Genomic DNA, 13,948 nt, shown 5'->3' on the forward strand with positions numbered 1-13,948 from the left:
CCGGCCGGCCCTGTCAGCATTTCAAAAATCACGTGCCTGGGTTGATTCGGCGCAGGCGCTCTGTGAGAAGGAGGCTCGCCTCCTCAGCACTCCCTCAATGCGCCTGTGCCGATGACAATATGGTGCAACTGCAAACGGATCCGTCCCCCATTGACTTTCAATGTAAAGTCAGGAGTCCCTATCGGAGTTTTCTCCAATCCAATGGTATATTTTACCTTGAAGCGTCCCCATCACCATGGGAACGCCTCTGTTAGAATATACCATTGGATTTGCGTTACATCGTGAAAACTCAGATCCAACAGTATATTCTAACACAGAGGCGTTCCCATGGTGATGGGGACGCTTCAAGTTAGACTATACTAAGAACTGTGTACATGACTGCCCCCTGCTGCCTGGCAGCACCCGATCTCTTACAGGGGGCTGTGATCAGCACAATTAACCCCTCAGGTGCCGCACTTGAGGGGTTAATTGTGCGTATCATAGCCCCCTGTAAGAGATCAGGTGCTGTCAGGCAGCAGGGGGCAGACCCCCCCTCCCTCCCCAGTTTTAAATTCATTGGTGGCCAGTGTGCGGCCCCCCCTCCCTCCCTCCCTCCCCAGTATTACATTCATTGGTGGCCAGTGCGGCCCCCCTCCCTCCCCAGTATTACATTCATTGGTGGCCAGAAGCATTATACTTACCTGCGAGCTGCGATGTCTGTGACCGGCCGGGCGCTCCTCCAACGGGTAAGTGACAGGTCTGTGCTATAAGCAATGCGCCGCACAGACCTGTCACTTACCAGTAAGAGGAGCGCCCAGCCGGTCCCAGACAGCGCAGGTAAGTATAATGCTTCTCATATTGCTAAGAAACCATGGCAGCCAAGACTGCAGTAGCGTCCTGGTTGCCATGGTTACCGATCGGCGCCCCAGCGATTAAACTGGGACTCCAATCGGAACTCTCCACTGCCACTAATGATGGGGGGGGGGGTTAATTGTGTGGCACCTGAGGGGTTAATTGTGCGGATCACAGCCCCCTGTAAGAGATCAGGTGCTGCCAGGCAGCAGGGGGCAGTCATGTACACAGTTCTTAGTATATTCTAACTTGAAGCGTCCCCATCACCATGGGAACGCCTCTGTGTTAGAATATACTGTCGGATCTGAGTTTTCACGATGTGAAAACTGAGCTCTGAAAAAGCTGTATGCAGCGGACCTGCGGATCCGTCTGTGCTAAAGTAGCCTACGGCCACGGACGGCAATCTTGTGTGCATCCGTGTTTTTTCACGGACCCATTGACTTGAATAGGTACGTGAACCGCTGTCTGTCAAAAAAATAGGAGAGGTCATATTTTTTGGACGGACAGGAAACACGGATCTCGGACACAGATGACAAACGGTGCATCTTCCGAGTATTCAACGGACCTATTGAAAGTCAATGGGTCCGCAGAAAATCACGGAAAACAGAACAACGGCCACGGAAGCACACAACGGTCGTGTGCATGAGGCCTTACTGTGGACACTGCTCTAAAATGACGCGGGCAGCCCTCCCATTCTTTTTAATGGAAGGCAACACTGAGGATAGAGGAACTGTACAGACCCTGTAAGGAAAGGATGTACAAGTAGCAGTACCCTCGGCCGGCCACTAGGTGACAGAAGAGCACATATTAGGTATTACTTATAGACACTGTATTACCTCCCAGCAGCCGCTAGAGGGAGCAGGGAGTTATATCGTGTTGACACTTGGTCCTGACTGCGCCTGCGTCAGTACGCCTCCAGTCAGTGTGCGGCTGAGCGCCGAGAGTTGTGGTTTGGCGGGAAAGATGGAGCGCGGCGACTACGAGACCCAGCGGGAGAATCACGTGGACAGGATCCGGGAGGTGAATCACGTGACGGGATGTAATGTACTGCTGCACCACATTCTGCTCTCCTGTGCAATGCAGCGCCCTGCACTACATGTCACCCCGGTGCTATAGGATACACTGCTGCACTACATGTCACCCCGGTGCTATAGGATACACTGCTGCACTACATGTCACCCCGGTGCTATAGGATACACTGCTGCACTACATGTCACCCCGGTGCTATAGGATATACTGCTGCACTACATGTCACCCTGGTGCTATAGGATATACTGCTGCACTACATGTCACCCTGGTGCTATAGGATATACTGCTGCACTACATGTCACCCCGGTGCTATAGGATACACTGCTGCACTACATGTCACCCCGGTGCTATAGGATACACTGCTGCACTACATGTCACCCTGGTGCTATAGGATACACTGCTGCACTACATGTCACCCTGGTGCTATAGGATACACTGCTGCACTACATGCCACCCTGGTGCTATAGGATACACTGCTGCACTACATGTCACCCTGGTGCTATAGGATACACTGCTGCACTACATGTCACCCTGGTGCTATAGGATACACTGCTGCGCTACATGTCACCCCGGTGCTATAGGATACACTGCTGCACTACATGTCACCCCGGTGCTATAGGATACACTGCTGCACTACATGTCACCCCGGTGCTATAGGATACACTGCTGCACTACATGTCACCCCGGTGCTATAGGATACACTGCTGCACTACATGTCACCCTGGTGCTATAGGATACACTGCTGCACTACATGCCACCCTGGTGCTATAGGATACACTGCTGCACTACATGCCACCCTGGTGCTATAGGATACACTGCTGCACTACATGTCACCCTGGTGCTATAGTATACACTGCTGCACTACATGTCACCCCGGTGCTATACGATACACTGCTGCACTACATGTCACCCTGGTGCTATAGGATACACTGCTGCGCTACATGTCACCCTGGTGCTATAGGATACACTGCTGCACTACATGTCACCCCGGTGCTATAGGATACACTGCTGCACTACATGTCACCCGGTGCTATAGGATACACTGCTGCACTACATGTCACCCCGGTGCTATAGGATATACTGCTGCACTACATGTCACCCCGGTGCTATAGGATACACTGCTGCACTACATGTCACCCTGGTGCTATAGGATACACTGCTGCACTACATGTCACCCCGGTGCTATAGGATACACTGCTGCACTACATGTCACCCCGGTGCTATAGGATACACTGCTGCACTACATGTCACCCCCGGTGCTATAGGATACACTGCTGCACTACATGTCACCCCGGTGCTATAGGATACACTGCTGCACTACATGTCACCCTGGTGCTATAGGATACACTGCTGCGCTACATGCCACCCTGGTGCTATAGGATACACTGCTGCACTACATGTCACCCTGGTGCTATAGGATACACTGCTGCGCTACATGTCACCCTGGTGCTATAGGATACACTGCTGCACTACATGTCACCCTGGTGCTATAGGATACACTGCTGCACTACATGTCACCCCGGTGCTATAGGATACACTGCTGCACTACATGTCACCCCGGTGCTATAGGATACACTGCTGCACTACATGTCACCCTGGTGCTATAGGATACACTGCTGCACTACATGTCACCCCGGTGCTATAGGATATACTGCTGCGCTACATGTCACCCCGGTGCTATAGGATACACTGCTGCACTACATGTCACCCTGGTGCTATAGGATACACTGCTGCGCTACATGTCACCCCGGTGCTATAGGATATACTGCTGCACTACATGTCACCCCGGTGCTATAGGATACACTGCTGCACTACATGTCACCCCGGTGCTATAGGATACACTGCTGCACTACATGTCACCCCGGTGCTATAGGATACACTGCTGCACTACATGTCACCCCGGTGCTATAGGATACACTGCTGCACTACATGTCACCCCGGTGCTATAGGATACACTGCTGCACTACATGTCACCCCGGTGCTATAGGATACACTGCTGCACTACATGTCACCCCGGTGCTATAGGATACACTGCTGCGCTACATGTCACCCCGGTGCTATAGGATACACTGCTGCGCTACATGTCACCCTGGTGCTATAGGATACACTGCTGCACTACATGTCACCCCGGTGCTATAGGATACACTGCTGCACTACATGTCACCCCGGTGCTATAGGATACACTGCTGCACTACATGTCACCCTGGTGCTATAGGATACACTGCTGCACTACATGTCACCCTGGTGCTATAGGATACACTGCTGCACTACATGTCACCCCGGTGCTATAGGATACACTGCTGCGCTACATGTCACCCCGGTGACATAGGATACACCGCTGCACTACATGTCACCCTGGTGCTATAGGATACACTGCTGCACTACATGTCACCCTGGTGCTATAGGATACACTGCTGCACTACATGTCACCCTGGTGCTATAGGATACACTGCTGCACTACATGTCACCCCGGTGCTATAGGATACACTGCTGCACTACATGTCACCCCGGTGCTATAGGATACACTGCTGCACTACATGTCACCCCGGTGCTATAGGATACACTGCTGCACTACATGTCACCCCGGTGCTATAGGATACACTGCTGCACTACATGTCACCCTGGTGCTATAGGATACACTGCTGCACTACATGTCACCCCGGTGCTATAGGATACACTGCTGCACTACATGTCACCCCGGTGCTATAGGATACACTGCTGCACTACATGTCACCCCGGTGCTATAGGATACACTGCTGCACTACATGTCACCCTGGTGCTATAGGATATACTGCTGCACTACATGTCACCCCGGTGCTATAGGATACACTGCTGCACTACATGTCACCCCGGTGCTATAGGATACACTGCTGCACTACATGTCACCCCGGTGCTATAGGATACACTGCTGCACTACATGTCACCCCGGTGCTATAGGATACACTGCTGCGCTACATGTCACCCCGGTGCTATAGGATACACTGCTGCGCTACATGTCACCCCGGTGCTATAGGATACACTGCTGCACTACATGTCACCCTGGTGCTATAGGATACACTGCTGCACTACATGTCACCCCGGTGCTATAGGATACACTGCTGCACTACATGTCACCCCGGTGCTATAGGATACACTGCTGCGCTACATGTCACCCCGGTGCTATAGGATACACTGCTGCACTACATGTCACCCCGGTGCTATAGGATACACTGCTGCACTACATGTCACCCTGGTGCTATAGGATACACTGCTGCACTACATGTCACCCTGGTGCTATAGGATACACTGCTGCACTACATGTCACCCTGGTGCTATAGGATACACTGCTGCGCTACATGTCACCCCGGTGCTATAGGATACACTGCTGCGCTACATGTCACCCGGTGCTATAGGATACACTGCTGCACTACATGTCACCCCGGTGCTATAGGATACACTGCTGCACTACATGTCACCCCGGTGCTATACGATACACTGCTGCACTACATGTCACCCTGGTGCTATAGGATACACTGCTGCACTACATGTCACCCCGGTGCTATAGGATACACTGCTGCACTACATGTCACCCCGGTGCTATAGGATACACTGCTGCACTACATGTCACCCCGGTGCTATAGGATACACTGCTGCACTACATGTCACCCCGGTGCTATAGGATACACTGCTGCACTACATGTCACCCCGGTGCTATAGGATACACTGCTGCACTACATGTCACCCTGGTGCTATAGGATATACTGCTGCACTACATGTCACCCCGGTGCTATAGGATACACTGCTGCACTACATGTCACCCCGGTGCTAGGATACACTGCTGCACTACATGTCACACTGCTGCACTACATGTCACCCCGGTGCTATAGGATACACTGCTGCGCTACATGTCACCCCGGTGCTATAGGATACACTGCTGCGCTACATGTCACCCCGGTGCTATAGGATACACTGCTGCACTACATGTCACCCTGGTGCTATAGGATACACTGCTGCACTACATGTCACCCCGGTGCTATAGGATACACTGCTGCACTACATGTCACCCCGGTGCTATAGGATACACTGCTGCGCTACATGTCACCCCGGTGCTATAGGATACACTGCTGCACTACATGTCACCCCGGTGCTATAGGATATACTGCTGCGCTACATGTCACCCTGGTGCTATAGGATACACTGCTGCACTACATGTCACCCTGGTGCTATAGGATACACTGCTGCGCTACATGTCACCCCAACCTCCTGTAGTATAGAATGCTCTTCCCATTAATCTGTGTATCCTTTGTCAGGGTCTGGAGGAAGCCGCTAAACTTATGTCCACCCTAAACCGCAACCTGCAAGCCTGGGGAGAGACGACCAGAGAGACGGAGAAAGTTTCAGAGGTAGGTACCACCGGACAGAAGAGCTGTGAGCCTGCCCCTCCTCCTGCAGGGTGATACAGACAGAAGAGAGCTATGAGCCTGCCCCTCCCCCTGCAGGGTGATACAGACAGAAGAGAGCTATGAGCCTGCCCCGCCCCCTGCAGGGTGATACAGACAGAAGAGAGCTATGAGCCTGCCCCTCCCCCTGCAGGGTGATACAGACAGAAGAGAGCTATGAGCCTGCCCCTCCTCCTGCAGGGTGATACAGACAGAAGAGAGCTATGAGCCTGCCCCTCCCCCTGCAGGGTGATACAGACAGAGGAGAGCTATGAGCCTGCCCCTCCTCCTGCAGGGTGATACAGACAGAAGAGAGCTATGAGCCTGCCCCTCCCCCTGCAGGGTGATACAGACAGAAGAGAGCTATGAGCCTGCCCCTCCTCCTGCAGGGTGATACAGACAGAAGAGAGCTATGAGCCTGCCCCTCCCCCTGCAGGGTGATACAGACAGAGGAGAGCTATGAGCCTGCCCCTCCCCCTGCAGGGTGATACAGACAGAAGAGAGCTATGAGCCTGCCCCTCCTCCTGCAGGGTGATACAGACAGAAGAGAGCTATGAGCCTGCCCCTCCTCCTGCAGGGGGATACAGACAGAAGAGAGCTATGAGCCTGCCCCTCCCCCTGCAGGGGGATACAGACAGAAGAGAGCTATGAGCCTGCCCCGCCCCCTGCAGGGTGATACAGACAGAAGAGAGCTATGAGCCCGCCCCTCCTCCTGCAGGGTGATACAGACAGAGGAGAGCTATGAGCCTGCCCCTCCCCCTGCAGGGTGATACAGACAGAAGAGAGCTATGAGCCTGCCCCTCCCCCTGCAGGGTGATACAGACAGAAGAGAGCTATGAGCCCGCCCCTCCTCCTGCAGGGTGATACAGACAGAGGAGAGCTATGAGCCTGCCCCTCCCCCTGCAGGGTGATACAGACAGAAGCGAGCTATGAGCCTGCCCCTCCTCCTGCAGGGTGATACAGACAGAAGAGAGCTATGAGCCCGCCCCTCCTCCTGCAGGGTGACACAGACAGAAGAGAGCTATGAGCCTGCCCCTCCTCCTGCAGGGTGATACAGACAGAAGAGAGCTATGAGCCTGCCCCTCCTCCTGCAGGGTGATACAGACAGAAGCGAGCTATGAGCCTGTCCCTCCTCCTGCAGGGTGATACAGACAGAGGAGAGTTCTGAGCCTGCCCCTCCTCCTGCAGGGTGATACAGACAGAGGAGAGTTCTGAGCCTGCCCCTCCCCCTGCAGGGTGATACAGACAGAAGAGAGCAATGAGCCTGCCCCTCCCCCTGCAGGGTGATACAGACAGTACAGAGCTATGAGCCTGCCCCTCCTCCTGCAGGGTGATACAGACAGAAGAGAGCTATGAACCTGCCCCGCCCCCTGCAGGGTGATACAGACAGAAGAGAATTAGGAGCCTGCCCCTCCTCCAGCAGGGTGATACAGACAGAAGAGAGCTATGAGCCTGCCCCTCCTCCAGCAGGGTGATACAGACAGAAGAGAGCTATGAGCCTGCCCCTCCTCCTGCAGGGTGATACAGACAGAAGAGAGCTATGAGCCTGCCCCTCCTCCTACAGGGTGATACAGACAGAAGAGAGCTATGAGCCTGCCCCTCCTCCTGCAGGGTGATACAGACAGAAGAGAGCTATGAGCCTGCCCCTCCCCCTGCAGGGTGATACAGACAGAAGAGAGCTATAAGCCTGCCCCTCCCCCTGCAGGGTGATACAGACAGAAGAGAGCTATGAGCCTGCCCCTCCTCCTGTAGGGTGATACAGACAGAAGAGAGCTATGAGCCTGCCCCTCCTCCTCCTGCAGGGTGATACAGCCAGAAGAGAGCTATGAGCCTGCCCCTCCTCCTGCAGGGTGATACAGACAGAAGAGAGCTATGAGCCTGCCCCGCCCCCTGCAGGGTGATACAGACAGAAGAGAGCTATGTGCCTGTCCCGCCACCTGCAGGGTGATACAGACAGAAGAGAGCTATGAGCCTGCCCCTCCTCCTGCAGGGTGATACAGACAGAAGAGAGCTATGAGCCTGCCCCTCCCCCTGCAGGGTGATACAGACAGAGGAGAGCTATGAGCCTGCCCCCCTTCCTGCAGGGTGATACAGACAGAAGAGATCTATGTGCCTGCCCCGCCCCCTGCAGGGTGATACAGACAGAAGAGAGCTATGAGCCTGCCCCTCCCCCTGCAGTGTGATACAGACAGAGGAGAGCTATGAGCCTGCCCCTCCCCCTGCAGGGTGATACAGACAGAAGAGAGCTATGAGCCTGCCCCTCCTCCTCCTGCAGGGTGATACAGACAGAAGAGAGCTATGAGCCTGCCCCTCCTCCTCCTGCAGGGTGATACAGACAGAAGAGAGCTATGAGCCTGCCCCTCCGCCTGCAGGGTGATACAGACAGAAGAGAGCTATAAGCCTGCCCCTCCTCCTCCTGCAGGGTGATACAGACAGAAGAGAGCTATGAGCCTGCCCCTCCTCCTCCTGCAGGGTGATACAGACAGAAGAGAGCTATGAGCCTGCCCCTCCGCCTGCAGGGTGATACAGACAGAAGAGAGCTATAAGCCTGCCCCTCCCTCTGCAGGGTGATACAGACAGAAGAGAGCTATGAGCCTGCCCCTCCTCCTGTAGGGTGATACAGACAGAAGAGAGCTATGAGCCTGCCCCTCCTCCTCCTGCAGGGTGATACAGACAGAAGAGAGCTATGAGCCTGCCCCTCCTCCTGCAGGGTGATACAGGCAGAAGAGAGCTATGAGCCTGCCCCGCCACCTGCAGGGTGATACAGACAGAAGAGAGCTATGAGCCTGCCCCTCCTCCTCCTGCAGGGTGATACAGACAGAAGAGAGCTATGAGCCTGCCCCTCCTCCTGCAGGGTGATACAGACAGAAGAGAGCTATGAGCCTGCCCCGCCCCCTGCAGGGTGATACAGACAGAGGAGAGCTATGAGCCTGCCCCTCCTCCTGCAGGGTGATACAGACAGAAGAGAGCTATGAGCCTGCCCCTCCTCCTGCAGGGTGATACAGGCAGAAGAGAGCTATGAGCCTGCCCCTCTCCCTGCAGGGTGATACAGACAGAGGAGAGCTATGAGCCTGCCCCTCCTCCTGCAGGGTGATACAGACAGAAGAGAGCTATGAGCCTGCCCATCCTCCTGCAGGGTGATACAGACAGAAGAGAGCTATGAGCCTGCCCCCTGCAGGGTGGTACAGACAGAAGAGAGCTATGAGACTGCCCCGCCCCTTGCAGGGTGATACAGACAGAAGAGAGCTATGAGCCTGCCCCTCCTCCTGCATGGTGATACAGAGGGGAGCTATGAGCCTGCCCCTCCCCCTGCAGGGTGATACAGATAGAAGAGAGCTATAAGCCTGCCCCTCCCCCTGCAGTGTGATACAGACAGAAGAGAGCTATGAGCCTGCCCCTCCTCCTGCAGGGTGATACAGACAGAAGAGAGCTATGAGCCTGCCCCTCCTCCTGCAGGGTGACACAGACAGAAGAGAGCTATGAGCCTGCCCCTCCGCCTGCAGGGCGATACAGACAGAAGAGATCTATGTGCCTGTCCCGCCCCCTGCAGGGTGATACAGACAGAAGAGAGCTATGAGCCTGCCCCTCCTCCTGCAGGGTGATACAGACAGAAGAGAGCTATGAGCCTGCCCCGCCCCCTGCAGGGTGATACAGACAGAAGAGAGCTATGAGCCTGCCCCTCCTCCTGCAGGGTGATACAGACAGAAGATAGCTATGAGCCTGCCCCTCCTCCTGCAGGGTGATACAGACAGAAGAGAGCTATGAGCCTGCCCCTCCTCCTGCAGGGTGATACAGACAGAGGAGCGCTATGTGCCTGCCCCACCCCCTGCAGGGTGATACAGACAGAAGAGAGCTATGAGCCTGCCCCTCCTCCTGCAGGGTGATACAGACAGAAGAGAGCTATGAGCCTGCCCCTCCCCCTGCAGGGTGATACAGACAGAAGAGAGCTACGAGCCTGCCCCTCCCCCTGCAGGGTGATACAGACAGAAGAGAGCTATGAGCCTGCCCCTCCTCCTGCAGGGTGATACAGACAGAAGAGAGCTATGAGCCTGCCCCTCCCCCTGCAGGGTGATACAGACAGAGGATAGCTATGAGCCTGCCCCTCCTCCTGCAGGGTGATACAGACAGAAGAGAGCTATGAGCCTGCTCCGCCCCCTGCAGGGTGATACAGACAGAGGAGAGCTATGAGCCTGCCCCTCCTCCTGCAGGGTGATACAGACAGAAGAGAGCTATGAGCCTGCCCCGCCCCCTGCAGGGTGATACAGACAGAAGAGAGCTATGAGCCTGCCCCTCCCCCTGCAGGGTGATACAGACAGAAGAGAGCTATGAGCCTGCCCCTCCTCCTGCAGGGTGATACAGACAGAAGAGAGCTATGAGCCTGCTCCGCCCCCTGCAGGGTCGTACATGTTATGCTGTGGGTCGTTTACTTGTCGGGGGTGTTCTGACGGGTGTTTGTCTCTCTGCAGGTGTGGATGCAGTTCCAGTGTCGTCTCGCCCTCTTGTCTGAAGCTTTTGCGGGGTGTACTCAGTGACCCCGGCCCGGTTTGGGGTGTCGTACTGAACATGAAATGGTTTGCAGTGGATTGGATCCGTCAGTGCGGGGGCAGGGCTGGGGCTGGATTGCGGCACCGGACAGTAATAAAGTTGATCCTGCTGCACCCCTGTCTGCTGCACTTGTCTCTGCTCTACGTTACCAGCTGCTTTCCACGTGTCTGGAGCAGTAGATGTAGTTCTCACAGCGGCCACCAGATGTCAGCAGCAGCACACCCTGCTGACCAGACAACACCCTGTGCACATGGTCCCACAGCTGCAGTTCTCCCTCCTGGGCTCCAGATGGCGGTGTACAGCAGCTGTGGACATGCGCCACCCCCTGACTGGCTCAGATCTCTGCTTCCTGTCAGTGACTGGTACCTTCGACCAGCCTAATACTTCTCACTGCTGAGAGTCTGTTTCCAGTGCACACCTCCTGGGCTTCCAACTGATACACTGTAACAAACTGTCAGCACAAAACAGGGATTTGTGCTGCTGAAAATTAATACTATGTAACAAACCCTCAGCTGTGTGAACAGGACATGCCTCCATTACCTGACAGCAAGCAGTAATATTGAGATTGAAGAGGCACACAGAACGTTACAGCCTCATATACACATGACATTCCCTTTCCAAGAAAGATGGCCGCCGGGGCGGTGCACTTACCGCTCCGCTAGTGTGCGCAGTTATCAGCCGCTTACATCGCACACTGGTTGAGGCGCGCTCAGTACCCAGAGCCATTTGGGGTCATGTATCCCAGCATGCTTTAGGGCACTGGAAACTCCTGATACTAATTCTCACACAAGTGTCTGTTTTTTTGTCAATAAAGCTTATTGAAGAAAGGAGGCGTGTGCAGAGCACTCACTACTCTGCTGCATTTCAATAAACTTTATTGACAAGCCAGAAGAGGAGACAATAAAGAGACGAGCCAGCATCATATAACAGCTTGTATTCTGCAACAGGCAAAGGTCAAAACCCCAGAAAATGCAAAAAAATAAACTCTGTCCCACCCACCGAAACAATACAAAATAAAAGGGGAGCGCGGTAAAAAAAACAAAGTCCTCTAACCCTGGAGAGGCGCGGATGGCGGCGGTTCCTCCCGGATCCCAGACTTGTGGAAAGCATAGATAGACCGCTGGAACCCTGCAGAGGAGAAGAGGGACACCACATGAGCAACGACAGGACAGCGCCCCCTGTGGACACCTCCAGGTGTGAAAGCAGAAGGACCCCGGTCACAGCAGCGCAGGGGCCCATAGTAGAGAGCTTGTGCTGCTGGAACCCAGGAGTATTGTGCGTACCCCCCCCGATGTCAGGAGAGAGGACACTGCTACATGGAATACATCAGCAAACGGCCCCCCACGGGCCATACACAAAGATCCCCCCGCAGTAGAGGCAGTGTCCGGGGGGTATATAGAGGAGAGCCCCCGGGGGTAGGGGCGGTGTACAGGGGTATATAGAGCAGAGCCCCCAGGGGTGGAGGCAGTGTACAAGGGTATATAGAGGAGAGCCCCCAGGTGTGGAGGCGGTGTACGGGGGTATATAGAGTAGAGCCCCCGGGGTAGGGGCGGTGTACAGGGGTATATAGAGGAGAGCCCCCGGGGTAGTGGCGGTGTACAGGGGTATATAGAGGAGAGCCCCCGGGGGTAGGGGCGGTGTACAGGGGTATATAGAGCAGAGCCCCCAGGGGTGGAGGCAGTGTACAAGGGTATATAGAGGAGAGCCCCCAGGGGTGGAGGCGGTGCACGGGGGTATATAGAGTAGAGCCCCCGGGGTAGGGGCGGTGTACAGGGGTATATAGAGCAGAGCCCCCGGGGTAGGGGCGGTGTACGGGGGTATATAGAGCAGAGCCCCCGGGGTAGGGGCGGTGTACGGGGGTATATAGAGTAGAGCCCCCGGGGTAGGGGCGGTGTACGGGGGTATATAGAGCAGAGCCCCCGGGGTAGGGGCGGTGTACGGGGGTATATAGAGTAGAGCCCCCGGGGTAGGGGCGGTGTACGGGGGTATATAGAGTAGAGCCCCCGGGGTAGGGGTATATAGAGTAGAGCCCTGGTTTACGGGGGTATATAGGAGGAGAGCACCCCGGGTAGGAGCAGTGTACGGGGGTAAATAGAGTAGATCCCCGGTCTACGAGGGTATATAGGAGGAGAGCCCCCCGGGTAGGAGCAGTGTACGGGGGTATATAGAGTAGAGCCCCCAGGGTACGGGGGTATATAGGAGGAGAGCCCCCCGGGTAGGAGCAGTGTACGGGGGTAAATAGAGTAGAGCCCCCAGGGCACGGGGGTATATAGGAGGAGAGCCCCCCGGGTAGGAGCAGTGTACGGGGTATATAGAGTAGAGCCCCGGTGTACGGGGGTATATAGGAGGAGAGCCCCCAGGGGTAGGAGCAGTGTACGGGGGTATATAGGAGGAGAGCCCCCAGGGGTAGGAGCAGTGTACGGGGGTATATAGAGTAGAGCCCCCAGGGTACGGGGGTATATAGGAGGAGAGCCCCCCGGGTAGGAGCAGTGTACGGGGGTATATAGAGTAGAGCCCCCAGGGTACGGGGGTATATAGGAGGAGAGCCCCCCAGGTAGGAGCAGTGTACGGGGGTATATAGAGTAGGAGCAGTGTACGGGGGTATATAGAGTAGAGCCCCGGTGTACGGGGGTATATAGGAGGAGAGCCCCCCGGGTAGGAGCAGTGTACGGGGGTATATAGAGGAGAGGTATGAGGATTACCTTTTGCGGAGGTGCACGGTGTGGCGAGCAGCTCGTAGCTGGAGAACCCTACGTCGGAGGACATGAGGTAGGCGGTGAACTGATCCGGCCTCAGCGAGATATTACAATAATTCCTGTAGATGGCTTCCTGCAGAGAGAAGGAGCTCGTTAGTCACTACCCCAACATCCCCGGTCACTTACCGTCCCTCATACCCTCACCTCCCCGGTCACTTACCGTCCCTCATACCCACACCTCCCCGGTCACTTACCATCCCTCATACCCTCACCTCCCCGGTCACTTACCGTCCCTCATACCCTCACCTCCCCGGTCACTTACCGTCCCTCATACCCACACCTCCCTTCGGTCACTCCTTACCAGTCCCTCCATACCCTCACCTCCCCGGTCACCTTAAGTCCTCCCATACCTCACCTCACCCGGTCACT

The 13,948-nt window shown here is 55.4% G+C and overlaps 2 long non-coding RNA genes across 2 annotated transcripts; one reads left to right on the forward strand and one right to left on the reverse strand.

The window, feature by feature from the left end:
* The first annotated feature begins 1,712 nt into the window (after positions 1-1,712).
* LOC122923305 lies at positions 1,713-10,936 on the forward strand. The gene is made up of 3 exons (XR_006387267.1): positions 1,713-1,851; positions 6,150-6,242; positions 10,745-10,936. It is a non-coding gene; the product is annotated as an uncharacterized LOC122923305 (long non-coding RNA).
* Positions 10,937-11,740: 804 nt separating this feature from the next.
* On the reverse strand, positions 11,741-13,658 carry LOC122923301. Its single transcript, XR_006387266.1, has 2 exons — positions 13,526-13,658; positions 11,741-11,951 (listed from the first exon to the last, which is right to left on the reverse strand). It is a non-coding gene; the product is annotated as an uncharacterized LOC122923301 (long non-coding RNA).
* Between the last annotated feature and the right edge of the window lie 290 nt (positions 13,659-13,948).

Source organism: Bufo gargarizans, unplaced genomic scaffold, assembly GCF_014858855.1.
Source record: "Bufo gargarizans isolate SCDJY-AF-19 unplaced genomic scaffold, ASM1485885v1 original_scaffold_1457_pilon, whole genome shotgun sequence".
Classification (NCBI taxonomy): domain Eukaryota; kingdom Metazoa; phylum Chordata; class Amphibia; order Anura; family Bufonidae; genus Bufo; species Bufo gargarizans.